Genomic DNA, 12,986 nt, shown 5'->3' with positions numbered 1-12,986 from the left:
TAAACCCCACTGTGAAAAATGATCAGCAGGCTCATCGGGGGCCTTACAGTAAGTTCCTAGATGGCAGGGACCGAAATGACTTGGCTCTTGTGGCCACACTTACCCGGGCCTTACAACACAGTTCTCTGCTTTGTAAATGCTTATTGAGGAGGAGGAGGAGAATGACGATGATGACGGTCATCATCGTGTTTGTTACATTATTTGCATAATGAATTCCAAACACTCAAGCTCCATGGATGTGTTATAAATAAAAATAAACTGCTATGAAACTGTATGTTTAATGTCAGAGTTGACATTACTTATGGTCCTAGTTACACATTTGAAGCAATAAATATGTAGCTCAGAAGAAGATCCGAACTTTAACTCAAATTTTTTTTCAATTAATGCCAATGATAGTGTGTGGGATGTGCTCTGGAGCTGCCTACAGCTTTGTAAAGAAGCTGCCTTTAAAATAAAGCTTCTCTCCGCTATCAGCTCTGTCACATAGTGCTTGAAGGTCTTTCCTTACTTCCTAACCCTTTCCCCTTGTGATTAAGTGCATTAGTATCTTAATGAAAATGCATTCTCTTTATTGCCCTCTTGGGAAGGGGGAGGTCATCACACCAAATGCATAAATTGTCATCAGAGACGGTCCGAGCATAATTGCAATTTTGCTGCTCTATGTTCGCGATACTCAGGGTCCGTCCAAGTCCCCTGAAACGTGCGCAGAGTCTAGTAATTAGCATAGAGTCTGCCTGGGACCACAGCATTGATGAAATATTTCAGAGTTAATCACACTTTGTAAACACTGATTTATATTGACTACCTTTCTCCAGACTGATGTCTCCTCATTAAATATCACATTAGTGGATTGCAGGATTGTACAAAGACTCAACTACTCAGCAACTGCTAATTCAACAGGAAGTAATACCTAACCACTTATAACTACTGAAAATTGGTTAAGTACGCATGACTAAAATATACATATAAAAAAAACCTGTGCATTATAACTTGAGATAAGCCTATCAAAATTATTTGGCTCAATTAGCATTCTAACTCAGGGCATTTATAATAATAAAAGCAACTACTCTTTAACGTAAGAGGTTAAATAATAAGAGTAATATTAATTGTATCAACAGAGGCACACACCATCACCTTCTTCAGAGATATTACCAACACCCAGAAAATTAAGGATAAGTCAAAGGAACCAGACTGGCTGGATCATGGTTGAGAATAAAAGGATTTAGATTCTGAACTTTAGATGAACCGTTTTTCACTGCTGAGTTTCTTTAACCATCACTGAAAATGTATTTTGCATCCAGGGAGTATTGCTAGTAACTTCCTAAAGGTTAATTAGTATGCTAATACCAGAACCTTCCACTCTACTTACCTCTTCCTATACTTATTTTTTAAAAAAATTCAGTCTTTGCTTTCTTAGAAAGAGATGAACAATAACTAGTTAGGGAAAAAAAAATCGTTTCCAAACAGCATTTCTTGCCCCCTTTTGCCAGAAAAGTCAGTATGAAGTCCTCACCTTGCTTACTTTCCAGTACTAAAGCATGACACACATTTTAACCCACTGCTAGAAACTTCTACCAGGGTGACCCACCATCTCCCTCCCACCCCCACAAAAACAATCATCTTTCATTTCAAACTGGTTCCTCTTCCTCCAAAAATTCTATCCTCAGCCTCCACAAGAACACACTTCTGACAGGAACCTCAATCAGGCATGTGTGAGCTCACACCTGGACTATGGGAGTTCTCCCCTACCTGCGCATTGTGCCTCCATTCTGTCCCCCTGAATCCATGCTGCCTACCTCTTCCTAGGACTGCTTAATTTAAAAATAAAATACCTTAATTTAAAAAAAAAAATCACTACACTTCTATGGTCTCTTGAATTAAATACAGAATATTAGATTAGCAAACAAAATTGCCACTCCAATATGACTCCCATCTACTTATCCAGCAATATTACAATTATTACCTTATATGAACTTTCTGATGCAGCCAAGTCAATTTATTCATTTTTTGCTGTGTCCTTCAGACTTCCCTCTGAGAATGATCTATCTTTGCCCCTCTTTTCTTCTTAAAATTACTTCCAAGGCTCACTGTTCAACTCAAATTCCATTCAAATCTTTCATGAAAACCTCTCAGACCATCATAGCAGAAAATGACTTCTTGGTTCTCATATCTTTTCACATACTCTCATCATATACAGACATGCTGGATTTTGTCATACCTTTTTTGCATGCATATTACCCATTAGATGGTAAGATCCTGGAGGCAAGGACCATTTCTTATGCAGTAGAAAAATCTTCTTCGAAAAGTAGTAAATAAGTAAAATAGCATGCTTCAAAAAAACTTATATTTTCTTGATATCTCAATGTCATTGTTATGAACACCAACTATGGTGCTGTAATGTAGTGATGTCCACAAGGTCAAGTGAGCTAGATGTCCCATCAGGAAGCAATATTAAGACCACTAGGAAAACCATTTCACAAATTAAAAAAAAAAAGTATTAGGAAACCTAATTAATTTTTCAAAACCTTAAAAAGTAGCTTTGACAAAAATGGAAATGCATGGTAAAACAGAAAGAGATCATTGAGGGGAAAACCAAAAAAAAAAAAAAAATACTAAGGCTTCTGGGGAGCAAAATGTGAAAAGAAAAAAAGTGAACATGAGAGACTTTAAAGGAAATAAAGTACATCTTGATAGGAACAGGATAAGAATAAAAGGAAAATAAAACATGAAAATGTTTTAAAATACGAAAAAACAGACAGATGGCACTAAAAGGGTTAATTTTTATCTTGTTATAGTACTTAGTATTACTTACAAAGTAGATGCTCTCAGAACTGGAGCCACACTGGAGAAAATATTTAGGAGCGATTCAATGATAATAGCTAAATCTATGAATGACTCGTCCAAGAATGACTGTGTAAGGATTTTTAAATTTCTTCAAAAAACAGAAGGAAAATTGTACAATTACCACATGGGAGCTTCAGATCACATATAAAGAAGTACTCTAGTACTCTAGTTCCCTTTCTAACCATTACATCCTGAATTCTTCAATGACAAAGGGAAACATAAAGGCAGAGAAATTTTTAATAGTGCCTCAGAATGAACTCTTGAGGGAGAGGCTCTCTCTTATTCATTGCTAGATCCTTGGTGCTGATCCATGAACTTGCAATTTTGGATCATGTGCTGGGTTGGGATAGAAAGAGGTAGTTCCTGCTCTTGAGAAGTCCACAGTCTTACAGAGGAGATAAGACATGTAAGCGAATAACAATACAATTTAGTGTGGGGGGTGGTGGTTCTGGAATCATGACTAGCATGGACGCATACACAAATGCATTCCCACAAATGCAGAGATTATGCCTAAGAAAGTCAATGAATTCTCAATCTAAAAGTGAATGACTGAACTATGCTGTGAAAAATGAATAAATAACTATATTGGGGTAGAGGAATCTTCCCAAAGCTATTGGCAACAAAACCTGTTTGGTAAAAATTTCACTGTGAATGAATGGAAATTATAGCGGTCCTGAATGTTTTCACAAATGATATATTTTCAGCTTAAGTGTATAGAAATTGTTTACGATGAATCAGGCATCCTTCAGCCAAATTTCCATAAATTAGTCTTGACATACATGAGTGATAACCTTGATTTCACTAAGTAACACGGGTTTATATCTTGAAAAACAAATCAACATTATTCTAAAGAACTTATTTGCTGGAGGAAAACCTCTAATTTCAAAGCCCTCCTATTGAGTTACTTAGTTCATTGTTGTTGGCTATGACTACCCACCCAACAAAGTCTTTGATCTTGTTAGAGTCTACACAGATTCTACCCTTGAAATACATTCCCTGGTGCTTTTTCTATGCAACAACAACAACAACAACAAAAAACCATTTTATCCTAAAAACGTGCTGTCCCAAGCACCTGGATAATAATGTTCCGTCTATTTTAGTAATGGCTCAAAGACATTACTCCCAGTAGACCACATGATCTCTACGGGGCACTTGTTTTCCTTCAATTCACGAAAAGTGGAAACTCGACAAAAATATTTCCAATAGCAACTGTGGGCACCTGAAATGTGAACACTGGACAATCAGAAGGATGCAGAAGTTATTGTTCACAAGCAAGGATTCTCTTTCAGACACAGAGTTTTCTTGGATTATAGCTTGCTATTTCCTGGGACACATTTGTTAGAGGGCACCAGGGACTGAATTGGGCAGCTACTACACAGCTGGAATTTTCCCAATTTTGTCAAGAGCTGGGGAAGTGAGCTCTGTTGCAGAGGGAACCAAATCAACATGGAAGCTCTGGGTTTTTAAACCAGGCTGACAAGAATGATACAGCAATTTATAATATCTCCTGGCAGCTTTTCAGAAAGTCCTGGGCTCTGATTACTTATTTCAGAGTCTTTTGTACAATTAGTTTGTAGGCAATATAATTTTCTCACTTACCACTTAATAGAATCTTGCAGCTAGCTGGCGGATAGAATAACAGGGTGTATGTAAAGCTCCAGCCTGGAGTGCCAGTGGATAATTTCTATATTCCTTTCAGTCACTTAGTGGACTTTTACAGTTTGGCAGTGAAAGGGCTGAATGATGTAAATTAGCATGGCATCTCAAAATAAAAATATATGTCAAATCCTTACTCCCAACTCACGTCACTCATACACAGTAATGATGCATTTGGCTTTACATAGTTCCTAAGAGTTGTCCCTCTTTTTCACACATACAGACATCATAACTGTAAAACCCATTTGAAAGCATTTGTATATTTCCCCCAGTCGTTTTAACTTTATTAAGAGAACCAAAAGGCTTGAGATGACCCACAGGGCACTCCAAATGGGGTTTATCCAATTGTTTTCCAATATTAAGTGATTTTAAAATAATGGGATTTGCCTCGGTACACAATTACAGAGCATTAAAAACATGCAGCCAATAATCTGTAGTATTTTTGTTTTACATGATCAAAAATATTAAAAAAAGACTTTTTAAATACTGTTTCATAGTAAAGGTTTTTCCATACAGTGATACAACTTCCCTTTTTCTCCTTTTTTTCTTTCTCGTTTTTAATGTTTTCCTCACTACTTTCTGCCCATTCCACCTGAAATTGAAATGACCTCTATAACTGGGATTATATAATATGGAACAATAATTGATTACATATCTCTAGCAAGAAAGTCATAGTTCTAACAATGCACATACTTTTTAAATTTGTTCAAAGAATCCCAAGTTAGACTTCAAAATAAGTTACCTAGGGACACTTTACCTGTTCCCAGGGGATTGCTCTGACACTTCCTGAAGCTCCCTTTAGAACTGCCACTAGAGTCACTTTATAAGCTATAAGGGGGGGGGGCAGTCAAATACATTTCATTCATATTCACCCAAAACATCTGGCTGCCTTCTTTATCACAAGACATGAGGCCAAATGATGTCTGTCCATTATTAAATTTCAAATTTACCTTCAAATTTCAAAGATCTCCAGATCATTGAAGACAGTGTGAGAATCTGCCTCAAGCTCTGAAAGACGATGCCCAAAAGTATTATAAAGAATGGCAGTGTCTGTCAGACTCCCAAAGGGGCAGCAAGGCACATGGAGACTGTGGCATACTGACGGAGGAGGAAAGGAGCATCACATCCAGTTAATTGTCATACCCAGCTCTTGGCAAAGCAATTTCACATACAGGATTATGCCAAAGTCACATGTTCTTTGCCTTTTTGCTGCCCTTCTACCCTCTAAAAAAATGAGATGGAAGATAGGGTATAGAAAGTCTTTTTGATATTTGGTTCTTTCAGGTTCTATAGGATTAAATTCTGATAATCACAAACATAGTATATAAGAGCCATAATAGTGTATTGGCACAGACTGTTGCATTTTCACACTGAAGCTCAGGCTTAGCTTCCACATGCGAATAAATGACAGTTTGTCTTTAAGGATGAAAAGATTAGAAAGAAGCCTACAAGCAGGCAGGTTCATAAACTCTGAGTAGTATCTACTGACTGCAGACCAAGACCATACACTCTGGTTTCATCTTCCAGTGAACAGTACTGGGTGGGTCACTGAGCTTAGAGTGGGTACCAACCATCTCCCTCTATGATACATCTAACAAGTTTGTATTGACCTGTTGAATTAAATTAAAAATAGATTAGCAGGGGGGACCTAGGTAGCTCAGTCCATTAAGCATCTGACTCTTGATTTCAGCTCAGGTCATGATCTCAGGGTCGTGAGATCAAGCCCCACATTGGGCTCCACACTGACCATGGAACCTGCTTAAGATTCTCTCTCTCCCTCTCCCTCCCCCATCAACTCATATGCTCTCTCTCTCTCTAAAAACAAAATAAATAAATAAATAAATAAATAAATAAATAAATAAATAATAGGCTAGCAGGACAACAGTGTTGTAAAATGGGGGGGAATTATTTAGCCTTGATATTTTTTTCCAGGTTAAACAAAACATATCCTACCCTGGTTTCCCCCAAATTTGTAAACATGGACATTCCTTTATTGCCTTATTCCACAACTATTGACTCAACACTAGGCACTGTGCATATTCATCTCAAATAAAAAGTGGAAAAAAATATTGTATGCCCATTGCATGTCCTTCCTTAACATACTACCTTGTATAGGGTTTAGAAAGACACCTGGAAATGAATGAGTGAAGGCAGAGGAAGAGAGGAGGAGAAGAGAAGTGGTAGATGAAGGTCCAAATTACAGCTCTGCCATTCATTAGCCGTGTGAACTTGAACTAGTTACTTTACCTTTACTACTCTTGGATTACTAAAATATAAAAAAGGAACAATCATATGTACTTTATAACACTGTAAGAATTACATGACCTATAAGTATTAAAATCATAGATCATGTTGTTCATCCTTCTGAGAACAAAAGGGAGAGACATTGTAAGATTTCATCAATTACTAAATACCTTCACTCTAAGACCTAAATCTGGAGTTTGGAAATACTACAAAATAACCTTCCTCAGATTTACGCAAGAGTGTGAAAATGAATATGCCATTCACCCAGAGAAGCTGAAGGACAATTTTGCCTTGCCAACAACTCCAGTGTACATGGCTATATTTTACACATACTAGGAGAAGAGGAAGAAAGATAACTCAAGTCATTTTTTTAAAGCACCAAATCGTCTAAGAAGTGAATTTCTGAGACATCAACCAGCAACATCTCCTTGTGAGCATTTCCTATCACTATGCTGGAGCTTATAAACTGCGTATCATTGGGTGTAATCTGATTATAATGGAAGGTAAAGGATTTGCAAAGATCTTCAAAATCCCACCCCAGCCTTACTCCTTCCCACAGTCTCAGGTCAATTTTTTTTTTTTTTTTTTTTAGGTCAATTTCTATCCCTATCCAAAGCCCACCCCCCCAGTGTGTCCGACATGTACCCTGAATTACTCCAAATTCCTAGAAAGCAGCATTCTTTCCCACTGGTCCTCTTCATGTGCCTCCTTTATCATGTCTTCAATGAAGCTTTCCAAGAGCCCACGAGACCGAGTCCTTATGGGTGTAACTAACTCATCTCACGCTTGTCTTCAGGTGGGTCCTTCTCTTAGAACTCAACATACTTTATTGTTTGTGTCTACTGAATCAACCTCCTCCTGTTCTAACTGTATATTCCTTGCGGATAGGGACTTACACCCCTCAGAATCCCTTGTGTCCCAAAGAATGTATGGCCAAGTCAATGGCCCACAAGAAGCCATTCATTACCTGTTGACTTGATTTTTAGTGATCCTATTCCTCGTTCCCTCATTTTAATATTTAGCCCCAAATTATTCATCAAAAAAAGCTAAGTATAGTCAATGAGACAGAATAAAACTCATAGGAATCTACCAACAACATATCATTGGGTATTAAGCAACACAAATTTAAAGGATATTGGACTTTGAGGAAAACCTAATTTCTAATTAGTTCAGCCTCCTTGTTTTATAAAGATCATAGACAGGTAAATATGTACTGATTAACCTATGATCACTGGATCTTCCTTACAAAAATATGGACTAGTTTATTGGAAAAAAAAAAGACTAAAACTCAAATATCGGGGCACCTGGGTGGCTCAGTTGGTTAAGCGTCTGCTTTCAACTCAGTTTGTGATCTCGGAGTCCTGGGATCGAGCCCTGCATCCGGGCTCCCTCCTCAGTGGGGAGTCTGCTTCTCCCTCTCCCTCTGCCCCTCCCCCTGCTCTTGCTCTCTCTCTCTCTCTCTCTCTCTCAGATAAAAAAATAAAGTCTTAAAAAAATAAAAATAAAAAAGACTAAAACTCAAATATCCTGACATCCAGTCCAACGGTCCCTAAATGTACCCATTAAAATTTGCATATCAATACCTATAGTAAACACTAAGTGTGAGGCACTACTTCATGTGTTTTACAGATAGGAACCTCATTTGGCAGATGAGAGAATTAAGGCACTGAGACAAGAGGTTACATACCCAAAATCACATAACTAACAAGTGCCTGAGCCAGAATGCAAACCCAGGCACTCTGGATCCAAAATCCGAGCTCTTAACTATGATGCAATGCTGCTGGACTCCAATCTTTTAAAAGTAATTAACTGAGTGTTGTTTGGAATAGAAATAAAAAAAATGAAATTCCTATCTTCTGAGAGTGTGTTTTGTGTAGCTGTCATTGTTGCTACTGTTGCTGGTTGGAAAGAAAATCCTGATGCCTTGGAGCGGTAAGAGAACGGTGGATCTTGGCATTGTCTTTTGCTGTTGTCAGACTTATGGTACAAGGGCAGCTGCGGGACAGGGTAGGGTTGCTTTGGGGTAATGGAATCTCTCAACACCTCAAAAAGAAATCCCTCAACTTGTCTCTGTACCACTATGGTTTGTAGCCAGTTTAATTCCACAGAAACCAAACAGACCATGTCACCAAAGCAACAGGTATCAGGTTGTAAACAATGCATTTTAAAGATCCCAAAATAATGCTATTGTTCATGATGGGAGAAAAAAGTAATCCATACTCAGCTGGGTGTGTTCTGAAATGCATTTAAGAAGGGAATACGTGTCTAATAAAAACATACTCACTGATGAAGATGATGGAGAATACAAATATCTCCCTATCCAGGGTAACCAGAAATTCAATGTTTTTTAGCTTTGATGTGATGACATCTTCTTGGAAAAGGCAACTAGGCCTTTTGCAGACCCCACGTGATGTGTGCAGCCACTGCATCTCAGTTTTTAAGCTTCGATGGAGTAGGGATGGTATCACAGGAGTATTTATAAAAAAGCTCAAAGAACACCACAGCCACAAGAAAGATGTTGCATCTGAGCTAACCATTGCCCCCAAATGTGCTGTGCTCAGTATTCAACATCAACATTCACATGTTTTTGCTCTACCTACATATTTTGAGCAACTTTGATGAGTTTGCTTATCTCTTTTTTAACACATATGACTAAAAAACAGTTTGTGAATAAAATAGGTGAAAGAAAGAAATGCTAACAAAAATCTAATGTAGCCACTATATTTTAATAGAAATGTACATTTTGCAGTGGCAGTTATCAAATGGTACAAGCAGTCCATATGGCAAGGATAGAGGCATTAGGATCATCTCCTACATGACAAAGCAACTGCCTCTTTCTTAATTTTTCTTAATTTTTTAACTAATCTCTACACCCAATGTGGGGCTCAAACTCACAAGATCGAGTCACATGCTCTTCCAACTGAGCTACCCTGGCACTCCAAAAGCAATTGACTCTTAAATACGATTTTGACTTCAGAGCTTTCCTTGCACCTTCAACCTGAAGGTTTCCTTGTACCTTCAACAAGTAAAAGCAAGCACATCTTTTCCTAATATTGTCCTTAAATGCTTCTGTTCTTCAATGCCATCAATGCGCCAAGAACTTTGTCAGAAATGACATATTGGTATTGGAGACTTTCTTCGCTCAAGATCGAGTTGATGTATTCAACAGTATGTGTCTGCATTCTCCAAAGTTGAAACAGAGTTGGGGGAAATCCTGCAGGACCCAAAGATGGTAACTGCTCTGTACTTAAACTGTAGGAGGCAGTATAACAATGATTGCAAGATAGGAGTCAAATTGGATTCAAGTGCTGGTTCTACCATTTTCTGCAGGGAGTCAGGGCAAGCTTTTCCTTCTTCAGGAATGAAATGGTAATGGGTCACACCAATGGATACTTCTATGGCGTTGCTGTGAAAATCAAATGAGATCATGTATTCAAGGTGCTGAGCAGAGCGTCTGACACAGAAGGTGCATTGATTCTCAACAAGAATTACAACATTGTAATTATACTCAGGGAAGGGATTCAGGAAGCAGAAGAGCTATAAGTGGCCAGGAGCTAGTGCTCAGTGCAGAAATAAGGAAATGCAAGGCAGAGAATCTCTTCCTGCCTGGTGCAAGGAAGCCAAAAGGCATAGACCTGATTGATGTCCACATCACAGGCACATTATAAGAAGTACAAGAAAAACAAATATTCAAAAGACCATAACCACTAATTACCCCAAGGGTCAGGGAGCTCAGACAGGACTGCTAACTGGATGCAGAGTAAAACAAGGAACGCCCAGGTGAGATCCACGAAAGCTCCCAACTTGCTGTGTTGGTGCCTAAAGATTTTCCTCTCTGAAACAAAACCCGTGCACTTGATTGCCTGCTATGATAGGGGCCGCAGAGAAGTGCCTGGCATTTCCTCCGGGAGGAAGAGCACAGAAGGAAACACAGCGGGGGGCAGGGGGGTGTCTTCCTGTGCGCTGATGATGGTCCAGGAGAGGTAGGGCAGGGGACGCCTCCTCCAAGGGAACACTTGTTTAGCTCTCACTCCTTCACAGAACAGCAGGGGAGCACAAGATTTTTCCTTAAAGGCCCAGATAGTTAAATATTTCAGCTTCAAAGGTCATTCAGTCTCTACTGTGACTCCCCAGCAATCCGGTAGAAGCATAAAAGCAACCACTGACAACACAAGAAAGGACGTGACTGGGTTCCGAACTTTCTTTAGCAAGATGATTCTGGCCCTGGGCCCTGGTTATGGATCTCTGGTCTAAAAACATATGGACAAAAGCCTGCAATGATACAAAATACTTTACAGTCTACCATTATTTCCTTTCTTACTTACAATCCTGTAAAGTAGCTTCCTACAAGTTAGTTGCAAACATTACAAAAGAAATCTTAGTAAATTGGTAATATCCCAGAAGAACAAAAGGAGGGCTTTTGCTTTAAATATCTATAAAATTTGAAATTGTTCTCCATATAAAACATAATCTGAAGACTCTGGGGGACAGTGAGGGCGTTCCAGAAGCAAGGAGGTACCTTGGGAGTAGTGAAGATGCTTTAGAGGCAAAAGGAAAAGAAAAGGTGCAATCAAGGACAAAATCTTGGGCTAGATTCATTCCTTTGAAGATTCCTGTACTTGTCTCTGATCTTCTTCAAATGAAAACTATGTTAATAGTTTGTACTGAAAAATGGATATCAGAAAGTAGACTTGGCTCTGCTTTCAGATTCACTGTAAAGGTACATTCAGATTTCAAGCTCTAAATTCTAAATTAATCAAAAATTCCTGTGTACTAAATCCTCCTCTTTCCTTTTTGTATTATTACTCAGCTGTACCTTTTTTTTTAGTAAATTAACTAATTAATTAATGGGGGGGGCAGAGGGAGAGGGAGAGAATCCCAAGCAGGCTCCAAACCCTGCAGGGTGCTGACATGGGGCTCGATCTCACAACACTGGGATCATGACCTGAGCCGAAATCAAGAGTCAGATGTTTAACCAACTAAGCCCCCCGGGCCCCCCTCAGCTATGCCTTTATTAAAAAGTATATTAGAATATGGTTGTTTCTCTTTGTTCAAACCAAAATAAAACAAGATTTAACAATGAATCATGGAACACTACATCAAAAACTAATGATGTAATATTTGGTGATTAACATAACATAATAATAAAAAAATAAAATAAAATAAAAACAAGATTTAATCCCAAAGAAAATAGTTTTTTCTTTAAAAATACAGATCCATTCATATAATCCTGCCCCCCCTTCTTCTGACTAGTACTCATCATAAAAAAGAAAGAGTTGTCCTCTGTTGCAGTCACAAAGTTTATGCAAGTGGTTAATCACCGTCACATCAAAACAAGAAAAGAAATAAGCCTCTTTCCTTCTAAAATCAAGAATTAAAGAGTCAGGGAGGTGTTATCAGTGGTGGGTGTGGAGGTACATTTTGGGGATCAGTCTAAAACTAACAGCTAAAAATCCAGCAGTGAAATGAGTGTCAGAAGATAAAAATCCAGGGAACTGAGATAGATATGATGGTACGGAAGACGAACTCTCACACTATATATAGGGGGGTTCTAAAAATGAATTATAAAAAAAAAAAAATAGATCTTTTTAAGGCTCACTTCTGTCTCCTTTTTTAAAAAGCCTTCAATATTATCTAATCATAACTTTGGGAATATTCTTAATTCCCCATTTTTATTTTATTTTATCAACTTAATGGAAAATTCTGCCCATGGACTAAAATCTCTCAAGAAAAATTCAGTCTAAAATTACTCAATGCTTTTAAAAGCTTTAAAAAATACGCAAGTCAGGGTATTGAGAGGTAAAGAGCACAGGCTCTGGGTTTAGGTTGCCTGAGACCCAATTGGGTTTGGCCCATTACTTCTCTGTGCCTCAAGTTCCATATATATATAAATAAGATACTGTAAGAATACTATAATAGTAGCATCTACTTCCTTGGGATAATGGAAGAATTAAATAGGACAATCAATGTAAATCACTTAGAACAATGTATGGCACATTGCAAAAAACTGATAAGAGTCATTATTATTATGACAAACTAATGAATTCCTCATCTATTATTATCGGTAAAGGCACGGTATGCAACCCAAGAGGCTGAAAACAACTATTTACATTGTCCACATATGTAATTATTTATGGACAGCCTAACGAGGTAAAAGATTAGAACTTCAAACTCAGGGAGTTATTTGATACCCCTCAAAAATGTTTAAACATTCACCTTCACATTCATTAGGAAGGCCATTC

General features: G+C 38.1%; 1 protein-coding gene across 3 annotated transcripts in view; it reads right to left on the bottom strand.

Moving 5' to 3' along the window:
- Positions 1-12,986, bottom strand: part of ESRRG (estrogen related receptor gamma) — a 222,408-nt gene that overhangs the window by 154,064 nt on the left and 55,358 nt on the right. The gene's annotated exons all lie outside the window — the stretch shown is intronic.

The sequence above is a fragment of the Eumetopias jubatus genome, unplaced genomic scaffold (assembly GCF_037043125.1).
Source record: "Eumetopias jubatus isolate StellerSeaLion01/CBP00866 unplaced genomic scaffold, mEumJub1_p1.0 scaffold_12, whole genome shotgun sequence".
Taxonomy (NCBI): Eukaryota; Metazoa; Chordata; class Mammalia; order Carnivora; family Otariidae; genus Eumetopias; species Eumetopias jubatus.
This window is presented reverse-complemented; position numbering and strand designations above follow the sequence as displayed.